The sequence below is a fragment of the Asparagus officinalis genome, chromosome 7, assembly GCF_001876935.1.
Source record: "Asparagus officinalis chromosome 7, Aspof.V1, whole genome shotgun sequence".
NCBI classification, from domain to species: domain Eukaryota; kingdom Viridiplantae; phylum Streptophyta; class Magnoliopsida; order Asparagales; family Asparagaceae; genus Asparagus; species Asparagus officinalis.
In genome coordinates this window covers 77387713-77398109 of record NC_033800.1, presented here as the reverse complement: position 1 = coordinate 77398109, position 10397 = coordinate 77387713, and the positions used below count along the sequence as shown (strand labels likewise).

General features: G+C 41.6%; 1 long non-coding RNA gene across 12 annotated transcripts in view; it reads right to left on the bottom strand.

Annotated features, from left to right (window-relative positions):
- LOC109847739 overlaps positions 1258-10397 on the bottom strand; it is a 34999-nt gene continuing 25859 nt past the window's right edge. For 7 of the 12 annotated variants that reach the window (XR_002248644.1, XR_002248645.1, XR_002248652.1 and 4 more), the window contains 2 exons: positions 9862-10005; positions 1676-1948 (listed from right to left, as the gene is read on the bottom strand). This is a non-coding gene — a long non-coding RNA (uncharacterized LOC109847739). Of the gene's footprint in view, positions 1464-1675; positions 1958-5359; positions 5508-8285; positions 9487-9861; positions 10006-10397 lie in introns of those variants that run through there. The other 5 variants (XR_002248651.1, XR_002248646.1, XR_002248654.1 and 2 more) reach the window with 5 other exon arrangements.

The following is a 10397-nucleotide window of genomic DNA, read 5'->3' as shown; positions in this document are numbered from 1 at the left end:
TGGGAATATCATTAAGAATGCTACATCCGGAATTCGTTTTATTATTTTCATTCTCACTTAAGTGGAAATATCAATTCCTTAATAACTCATTTGGGATAGAAATTCCCGCATTAAGTGAGAATTAATAAGAAGTGGAAATGTAATCTCTAACATCCAAAAACACATCATGTTTGATAAGCATGAATTAGAAGTTAGAATTGTGTTTCATTCCCACTCGTTTCCGCATACCGAACCGAGTATATCCTCATTTTTGTTTGTTGAAAAAAAGCAATTTAAAGCTCTCTTATGAAATCACGTTTATCTCGTGAATTGGTTCTAGTATCCATAAAAATATCTTTAAAAGAAAAAACTCAACTTTCATCTCACCCTTTAAGCACACATTTACCAATGAAAAAAAAAAGAGGAAAAAAAGGCATCAATTAATATTGTGATGTAGCACCTTTGTGTACCCTGGATCTGCTGCAACTTTAGGCTAACAATTAACATCAGTGTCCTACAAAAGTTTGGTCATTTTCTACACCGACCCCTAGCTACGCTTCACCAACTAAATGCCATCTTCATTTATACTTTTGCTCCGACCAAATAAAAACAGATCCTTTTGATGTTGTACAGTTGTACTCATCCACTCAATCAATCATTGAGTGCCACTTGGCAACAAAAAAATGAGCTGTAAACAAGAATCACATGACAACCACATGTGTGCATTTCGTACCACAACTCCCTCTAATTACAAGCTTAATAAATTTACCCAAGCAACCTCTCCTCTCTTCTCAGTGAAAGTGTTGTCTAATAAGATTCGAAACAAATTCATTTTTTATAGCCCTAGCTAGTTGACTTCTTAATTAAGAATATGAACTATGAAAACTCTGTGTTAGCTTACCAAACTTTAGGGGGATTGGGATCCTCTCCTAAGGAATAGTGTTTCCTAAGATCTCCTAATGCATCTCAACCATTCATTGCACATCCTCTCCTAAGGAATAGTGTTTCCTAAGATCTCCTAATGCATCTCAACCATTCATTGCATAGGACCTCCTCGTTTTTTGTGCTCATACGTTTCCTAAGATCTCCTAATGCATCTCAACCATTCATTGCATAGGACCTCCTCGTTTTTTGTGCTCATACGTAAAATCAAAAGTTGAGATGCATTAGGAGATCTTAGGAAACACTATTCCCCAATCCGTAGGGCCTCTGGTTCTAATCCATGGTTGCCAAGAAACTCTACGGCTATGAAAGCATGTGCTACGTATGCCAATAACATATTTTCCATCTGTTGCTCTCATTAATGACAAATGTTTACATAAATCATATAAAAATCTTTTTTTGACGGGACCTACTGAATGAACCAATAGTATCGATCCACGCGACTAACTGTAGGATGTAGAGAATTTGAGGCTGAAATTTTATGTCACTCTGCAAGTAAGTTCGCTGCATCCATGAAGAACTATGGCGCACCCACATGTGTGCTGCATTCCATAAGATAACTAATCACTACAAAATATAAACTTAAGAACATTATCCAAACAAACACTCCTAACTCCTCAACCGAAATGATTATCTAAGAACCAAAACAAATCCATTCAATCACCCCCACCTAGTTGACTTCCTAATTAATAAAGAACATGAATAATGAATGCGTTTTTAGCTAGATATTGTTGTTTAAACTTGAGCACAGGAGAGAACAAAGCAAATCTTTATCATAATCAGATGATGAAGTTAATGAACTGGGCTAGTTACAGGTGGCATGCTTCAGCTCCTTGAAATGGGTAGATGCAACTAACAATCATTTTCGAGCATTTAATTCAATTAAAAGTACTGAAAAAGAAGATTTTTGTTGTAGCGCCCGCGTGGACCTGCAGTGCACATCACCAGGGAGTGAGTGGCTGTTGTAGGCTTTGATGCTGAACTGTCCAATTCTGTCTCCATGCACAACAAGGCGCCGGGAAATCACCTAAGCCAACTGTATTCAGATTTCTGTTATAAAAAAAACTTATGGCACGGTAAAAATTGTTGGGAATTTACATCGAAACCCCTTACGCAGTAGAAACGCAATATAGAGAAAAGTACACCAAGATTTGCGAAGTTCGGTAACTACCTACGTCCTCGGGAGCCACACTGAAAATTTCTTATTAAACAACAAGAAATTACAAAGCTTGAGCCGATCTCAAACTGAGATCTCTCCACACTGAAAATTTCTTATTAAACAACAAGAAATTACAAAGCTTGAGCCGATCTCAAACTGAGATCTCTCAGTAAATACAACGGTAACACTGTAGCTACAATGTTCCTCTTTAATACTCATTTAATTCCCTTCACCCCTCTTTAATTCCCTTCTTAATGTCTCCCCTCAAAACACGATTGAGAGCTGAAGAGAAACGGAACAGACAGAGAAAGAGATCCGCCGCCAGGGGTTTCTAGAGATCGCGCGAGAGAGAGAGGGGAAGCAGCATGGGGGGCTAGGGTTTTGGGTTCCCTTTTATAAGGGAACTCTAAGGCAGGCGACAGGCTGGCGACAGCCATGCGCGAGCTCGCCTACAGCTGCCAGACACGAACTCGCCTGAAGTCCTTCGAGCTCGCCCGAAGTGAACACAAGCTCGCCTATTCCAACCCGTTCGAGTTCGCCACCAAAACGCCCAAACTCGCCTGCGACGACCTCGCCCGCTCACGAGATCGCCTGCAACTCTGGATCTCGAGCTCGCCGGAGCTCCTCGCCTTAGCTTCATCCTCGCCTGGAGAAGCTTGCCTGGAAGGTTTGGGCTTCACCCCCAATTCAACAATCTTCCACTTGGAGACCAAACCGACGTCAGCAGGCTATCTCATCAAGCTCCTCCTCCTGTGTGGCTCTGCCCTCATCACCTATGCATGAAGGCCAACTGAAGTTGCGCACAACTCCAGTTTCTGAACAGTCACCGTTTTTGTTAACATATCTGCTGGATTCTTACTTCCTGGAATCTTCTCCAATTTTAACACGTCATCTTCCAACAGGGATCTGATGAAGTGGTACCGAAGTGCAATATGCTTCGTTCTAGAATGAAATGCAAAATTCTTAGCCAAGTGAATTATACTCTGACTATCGTTATGCAAAACATTCTTCTCTTGTTTGAATCCCAGCTCTGTTAACAAACCCTGAAGCCATATCATCTCTTTACTGGCTTCAGTCACTGCAACATACTCAGCTTCTGTAGTGGACAGAGTGACAATCTTCTGTATCTGATCTCTTTACTGGCTTCAGTCACTGCAACATACTCAGCTTCTGTAGTGGACAGAGTGATAATCTTCTGTATCTGTGACATCCAACTAACAGTTGTAGTTCCAACAGTGAATACATAGCCGGTGGTGCTTCTTTGGTGATCGACTTAGCCGCCGAAGTCTGCATCTACGTACCCTTGCACTTCTACCTCTCCCTTACCAAAGTGCAAACACTTCTATGTGGTGCCTCATAGATACCTCAGAATCCACTTGACCGCTTCCCAATGAGCTTTTCCTGGATTCGACATAAACCGGCTGACCACTCCCACTGCATGGCCAATATCTGGTCTCGTACAGACCATTGCGTACATCAAACTTCCGATAGCTGAGGCGTAAGGGACCTGAGCCATACTCTCTTTCTCTTCTTCTGACTGAGTAGACTGATCTTTCGATAGGCGAAAATGGCTAGCCAAAGGTGTGCTCACTGGCTTGGCGTCGCCCATGTTGAATCTCTGCAAAACACGGTTGATGTACTCCGTCTGAGATAACTGCAAAAGACCTCTCTTCTTATCTCTCGTGATTTGCATTCCAATGATCTTCTTCGCTAGACCCAAGTCCTTCATGTCAAACACCTTTGACAGCTGCTGCTTCAAACTCCTGATATCCTCCATATCTGCTCCTGCAACCAACATATCATCAACATACAGCAGTAGGATGATATAACTGGACTGATATCTTTTGAAGTAGCAACAGTGATCGGTGTTGCACTTCTGAAAACCTTCCTTGTGCATGAAGCCGTCAAACTTCTTATACCACTGTCTTAGGACTTGTTTCAGGCCATACAAGCTCTTCTTGCGTCTGCACACCAGGTTCTTCTTTTTTTCTGAGAAACCTTCTGGTTGGTGCATGTATATCTCCTCTTCTAGATCTCCGTGAAGCAGTGTTTTAAATATCGGCGATTTATCGGCAATTATCGCCGATTTATCGGATTTTTCACCTTGCCGATAGGATAACGTGATTTTGTAGTCGGTTATCGTTTTGGACAAATTATCGGCAATAAATCGCCGATAACGAATAATATCGCCCGATAATGTTGATTTTTTTATCGGGTTTATCGGCTGATGATTTGAGTTAGGATTGTTGAGAATTTAAACCCAACCCGACCTGTTTTCACAATAAAACGCAAAACTCAAACCCCGTTCGACAATCCAGACCTCAAGCCCTAAATTTTCGTCGCCTCTTCGTCGCCTTTTTCTCCAGCAAATCTTCCTCGCCTCTTCGTCGCCTCATCGTCCTCGCTTCTTCGTCGCCTTCAAGCCCTAAATCTCGTCGCCTTCAAGCCCTAAGTCTCTGGCGGCTGTTCTTCAGCGAATCTCCAGCGAACCTCGCCGTCGCCTCGACTTCGTGGAACTCTTCGTCGCCTCGACTTCGTGAATCTCCACGAACCTCGGTCTCGCCTTCGTGTCTCTAGGAACCTCGCCGTCGAATCTCCAGGTATCATCTCTTCTTCATTTCTTCCCCTCTCCTTCGTTTTTTTTGGTTTTATTGTTTTTTCTGGCTGATGTTTTCTATTTTTCTTTAAGTTTATTGTGTCTTGTTCTTTAAACAGATATTATTACCTGTGGCTGTGACTGTGAGTCTGTGACTTGTGACTTGTATTGCTGATTATTATGTTGTGAGACTTGTATAAGAAATTTCTGTTGTGAGACTTGTATAAGAAATTTGTTAAAGTTAAATGTAACTAATTTTTTTTTACTGCAACTAGTTTATAGAGACTTGTTGTGACTTGTGAGACTGTATTACTGTGACTTATTCATTTGCTTATCTCAATATAAGTTTTTTTAACTGCAACTAATTTTCAATCAATATAAGCAAATTTAATTTTAATTTTAATATAAGCAATTAATTTCAATCAATATAAGCAATATAAGAAACTTGTTAAATTTAATTTTAATTTTAATATAAGAAATTTGTATTACAGTTAACTGTTTTTTTAACTGTGACTTAATTTCAATCAATATAAGCAATTAATTTTAAGAAAATACTTGTGTGTATAAGCAAATTTAATTGTAATTACAATTAAATTTGAGCAATTAGTTTTAACTACAACTAATTTTTCAATGCAACTACTTTAGCTAATTATAAGTTTATAACTCGGTCAATAATCTCTGAGTTTCGTCGAATCAATGTTCACTCTTCACTGCGACTAATATTGATTAGTTTTACAACTTGAATCTGCAGGTAGTTTACAATTGCTATTTTAAGTTGTCTTCCTCTATTCCTTCATTCCTTGAAATCTTGATGTGATTTTGATCTCAAGTCTGCAACAAAATAGAACTGACTGATGTTAGGCATAAAATTTTATGACGTGATAAATAAATAAAATAAATATACAATTGTGCAATTGTGTTTGCTATTTTATTTTCAAACTTGTGTTCACGGTTCACTATCTCTTAAATGTTGACAGGACAATGTTTATATTTCATTAAGCATGGTTAGATTACACTTTTTAGTTATTATTATATATATACATCATCCACTATATCACTCCGATAATTACTACTTATCCCCGATATATCCCCGATTTCCGCTATCCGATAAGGATTTTGACCGTCCGATAAACCCCCGATAACCGATATTTAAAACCTTGCCGTGAAGAAACGCCGTCTTCACATTTAACTGCTCGAGATGAAGATCTTTAATTGCTATAATACTCATCACTGTCCTGATAGTATTTAGCTTCACTACGGGAACGAAAATATCGGTGTAGTCAATTCATTCCTTCTGCTGGAATCCTTTGATAACTAGCCGAGCTTTATATCTTCTGGAGCCGTCCTGCTCCTCTTTCACCCGGTACACCCATTTGTTGTGGAGTGTCTTCTTACCCGTGGGCAACTCAGCTAGTTCCCACGTCTGGTTTGAGATGAGAGACTTCATCTCATCTTTCATGGCAAGCTCCCACTTGCTCGCATCTCCACCCTGACAAGCTTCATCATAGCTTTCAGGCTCCCCTCCATCTGTCAACAACAAATAGTTCATGTATCTCCTGTTGGGCACAGGAGGCCGTGAAGATCTCCTCAAAATCGGAGCCGGTGCGTCGGGCTCTTGCGCACCATCTTGTCCAACAGGTTCTTCTGGCTGAGGACCTTCTGCATTGGGTTCTTCCGAGAGGTTACTCGGGACATCATCTGCATCTATAAATATTGACTCGCTCTCTGAGTCATCTGTCTTGTGCATGTCCTTGTACATCACCTTCTCGTTGAATATCACATCTCTGCTCCTGATCACTTTCTTATTTTCGTTGTCCCAAATGCGGTAGCCGAACTCATCTTCACCATAGCCGATGAAAGTGCATTTCTTTGACTTGGGATCAAATTTATTCCTACCTTGATCACTAATATGCACGTAAGCTACACAACCGAAAACTTTGAGATGTGAGAATTTTACCTCCTTTTCGTACCATACCTCCTCTGGTATTCTGTGCTCCAATGGAACCGATGGACCTCGGTTGATCAAGTAAGCTGTTGTGTTGACCGCTTCTGCCCAGAACTGTTTCGATAGGCCTGACTATACCCGAATGCTTCTGACTCTCTCTGTCAATGTTCGATTCATCCGCTTAGTTACACCATTTTGCTGAGGCACGATTCTCTCCATTCTGATCTCATGCTCATAGCAGAACTTATTGAATCCGGTGTCTTCATACTCACCGCTATTGTCAGTCCTGAGTTTCTTTATTCTCAGACCGGTCTCATTCTCGACCATAGCTTTCCATCTCCTGAAAGCTTCAAACACTTCTGACTTATGCTTCAGAAAGTAGACCCACACTTTCCGAGAGTGATCATCGATAAAAGTCACGAAGTAGTGTTTTCCACCAATGGACGCGGTGGTTGTTGGTCCCCAAACATCTGAGTGAACGAGCTCTAGCTTCTCTTTCCTGGGGGTTCTGCCACTTGTCTGAAAGCTGACTCTCTTCTGTTTTCCAAGTATACATTCTTCACACATATCCATCTCCACTGACTGCAGTCCTTGGAGTTTTCCCTTTATGTGCAAGATTTTCATCCCCTTCTCACTCATATGACCGAGTCTCTGGTGCCACAGCTTTGAAGTCTCATTGCCTGCTGCAACTAAGATCAAACAACGTGCATCTGCTGTCATATACATGGTACCAGTCTTCTTGCCTCGGGCAATCGTCATTGCGTCCTTTGAGATCTTCCAATCATCTCCATGAAAGGTCGTAGTGTATCCTTCGCCAGCCAACTGGCCTACGGGTATTAAGTTCTTTCTCAGGTCGGGAATATGTCTGACATCCTTCAGCTTCCATACTGACCCGTTCAACTTAATTTTCACCACACCTTTGCTCACAATAGCACACGGTTGATCATCACCAAGATATACATATCCAAGATTTCCGGGAACATACTTCTCGAAGAATTCTTTCTGAGAAGTAGCATGGAACGATGCTCCTGAATCTAACACCCAAGATTCCTCCTTGCTCTCCAAAGAGCATATCAATGCGTCGTCTCCTCCTAAGGTGGAAGTGACATTCACCTCTGCCTTCGCCTCCTTCTCCTTCTGAGCACTCTTGCACTGATTCTTGTAATGCCCAGTCTTTCCATAATTCCAACACTCGATAGCCTTCGAGCTGTTGCTTGGATTCCTTGACTTGGACCTCCTGTCCTTTGATCTACCTCTGTAGTTTGATTTGCCTCGTCCGTTTCCTCTGATTGAATTTCTACCTCTTGACTCTGTATGCAATACTGAAGAGGTTGTAGCTTCACCCGACTCTCTCCGTCGTATCTCTTCACTGAGAACCAGATCACGAACGTCGTCGAACTTCAACTTGGTGCTTCCCGACGAGCTATTCACAGCTGTGACTGTAGCGTTCCAGCTTTTTGGTAGGGAAGACAAAAGTATCAACGCCCGAACTTCCTCATCAAACTCAATTTTAACTGAACTCAATTAGGTTGTGACCGTATTGAGTTCATTGAGGTGTTGTGCTACTGACGCGCCTTCCGCCATTCTCAGATTGAATAACCGCCGCATCAAATGAACTTTGTTCGCGGCTGATGGCTTCTCATACATGTTTGAGAGTGCTGCCATAAGACCCGTCATGGTCTTCTCCTTCGCTATGTTAAACGCAACATTGCGAGTCAACGTCAATCTGATAACTCCGAGGGCTTGTCTATCTAGAAGATTCCACTTATCTGCCTTCATAGAATCTGGCTTCTTCCCCGATAGTGGTTGATACAGATTTTTCTGATACAGATAATCCTCTATCTGTATTTTCTAGAAAAATCTGAAATCTGTTCCATCAAACTTCTCAAGTCTCATTTTTCCTTCATCTGCGGTCATGACTCTCACTTGAATCTGACTTCCTCTAGATCGTTTCACGCTCTGATACCAGTTATTGGGAATTTACGCCAAAACCCCTTACGCAGCAGAAACGCAATATAGAGAAAAGTACACCAAGATTTACGAGGTTTGGCAACTGCCTACGTCCTCGGGAACCACACTGAAAATTTCTTATTAAACAACAAGAAATTACAAAGCTTGAGCCGATCTCAAACTGAGATCTCTCAGTAAATACAACGGTAACACTGTAGCTACAGTGTTCCTCTTTAATACCCCTTTAATTCCCTTCACCCCTCTTTAATTCCCTTCTTAATGTCTCCCCTCAAAACACGATTGAGAGCTGGAGAGAAACGGAACAGAGAGAGAAAGAGATCCGCCGCCAGGGGTTTCTAGAGATCGCGAGAGAGAGGGGAAGCAGCATAGGGGGCTAGGGTTTTGGGTTCCCTTTTATAAGGGAACTCTAAGGCTGGCGACAGGCTGTCGTCAGCCATGCGCGAGCTCGCCTACGACTCTGCCAGACACGAACTCGCCTAAAGTCCTTCGAGCTCGCCCGAAGTGAACACAAGCTCGTCTGTTCCAACCCGTTCGAGTTCGCCACCAAAACGCCCAAACTCGCCTGCAACGACCTCGCCCGCTCACGAGATCGCCTGCAACTCTGGATCTCGAGCTCGCCTTCAGCTCGCTTGCGTCGTCCCCTCGAGCTCGCTGGAGCTCCTCGCCTGAGCTTCATCCTCGCCTGGAGAAGCTTGCCTGCAAGGTTTGGGCTTCACCCCCAATTCAACAAAAATGATACAAAAAATCTCCAGAATCATGATTTTTTATGTATTTCCTGTGGAAGTCTTTGGATCTCTCTCATAGACTCTGAAGGGGGTGTATGAAGAAAGTCTCATAATCATCCTTTTGTACTGTTTTCTACCTCTCCTGCTTCTTTCTACCTTTCTTGATCATCTGTTGTAAGCAATTAAGAAAATAAGATAATGTGTTTAACAATAGAACTAATTGCGGATCCGCCTCCTTTCTGGCCTCTTATACTCCCTAAAAGATTTTATTAGCACTTACACCCCCTTGAATATCACAGGACTTCAATTTTTTTTGCTCTCAATTTAGAGAGAAATTTAGTCTTCTTTCCGGTTAAAGTGAGAGCAAAAGGTAATTTTTCACTGCATAATTCTCACGTGATATTTCAAACTAACTTAATAGAAAATAATGTCGTCTAGATTTCAGGGGTGTAAGAGCTAATATAATACTTTAAAGGAATGTAAGCCGCTGCACCCTCATATTACAAGGGGTGTATATGCAGTTAATCCTAAATAATATGCTTACCTGTAACCTATGCAAGTTAATGTACTCACGCATAAGCTCGTATATTGCTTTTTGCGTGCGCCTGTCAAGCTTGTCGAGCCTCTTTTGCACGTCACTTCGCAGGTCCCAATTTGGCTTCTCGGGAGCAAATTTCACAAAAGGATCCTGCATTGTGCACTGAATTAGAATAAGAGACGCATAAAAACTACAATCCATTTCTCTAATGAATTATAATATGATCGCATACAATCCTCTCAGCCATTGTGAGTGGAGCATCTACTGAATTAGAATAAGGGAGCCTCAATATTATTGTTTTTTCCTTCCACTACTTTGAGACATTCTACAGAAAAATCACAAGGAACAAACTGGAAAAAAGGCTCTAACAGACTTCTATCAAATCAGGTCGAGAGAAAACGCAAGCATAGAAGCACAATGATTGCAACTTATCATTTATAATTACAGTTGGGCAGAGATATAAGAAAACTAAATTTTCCCATCTGAAAAGAGTTCTCCCTGGTCTCATAACCTTTTACACGTGAATTCCTACAAAGTAAATA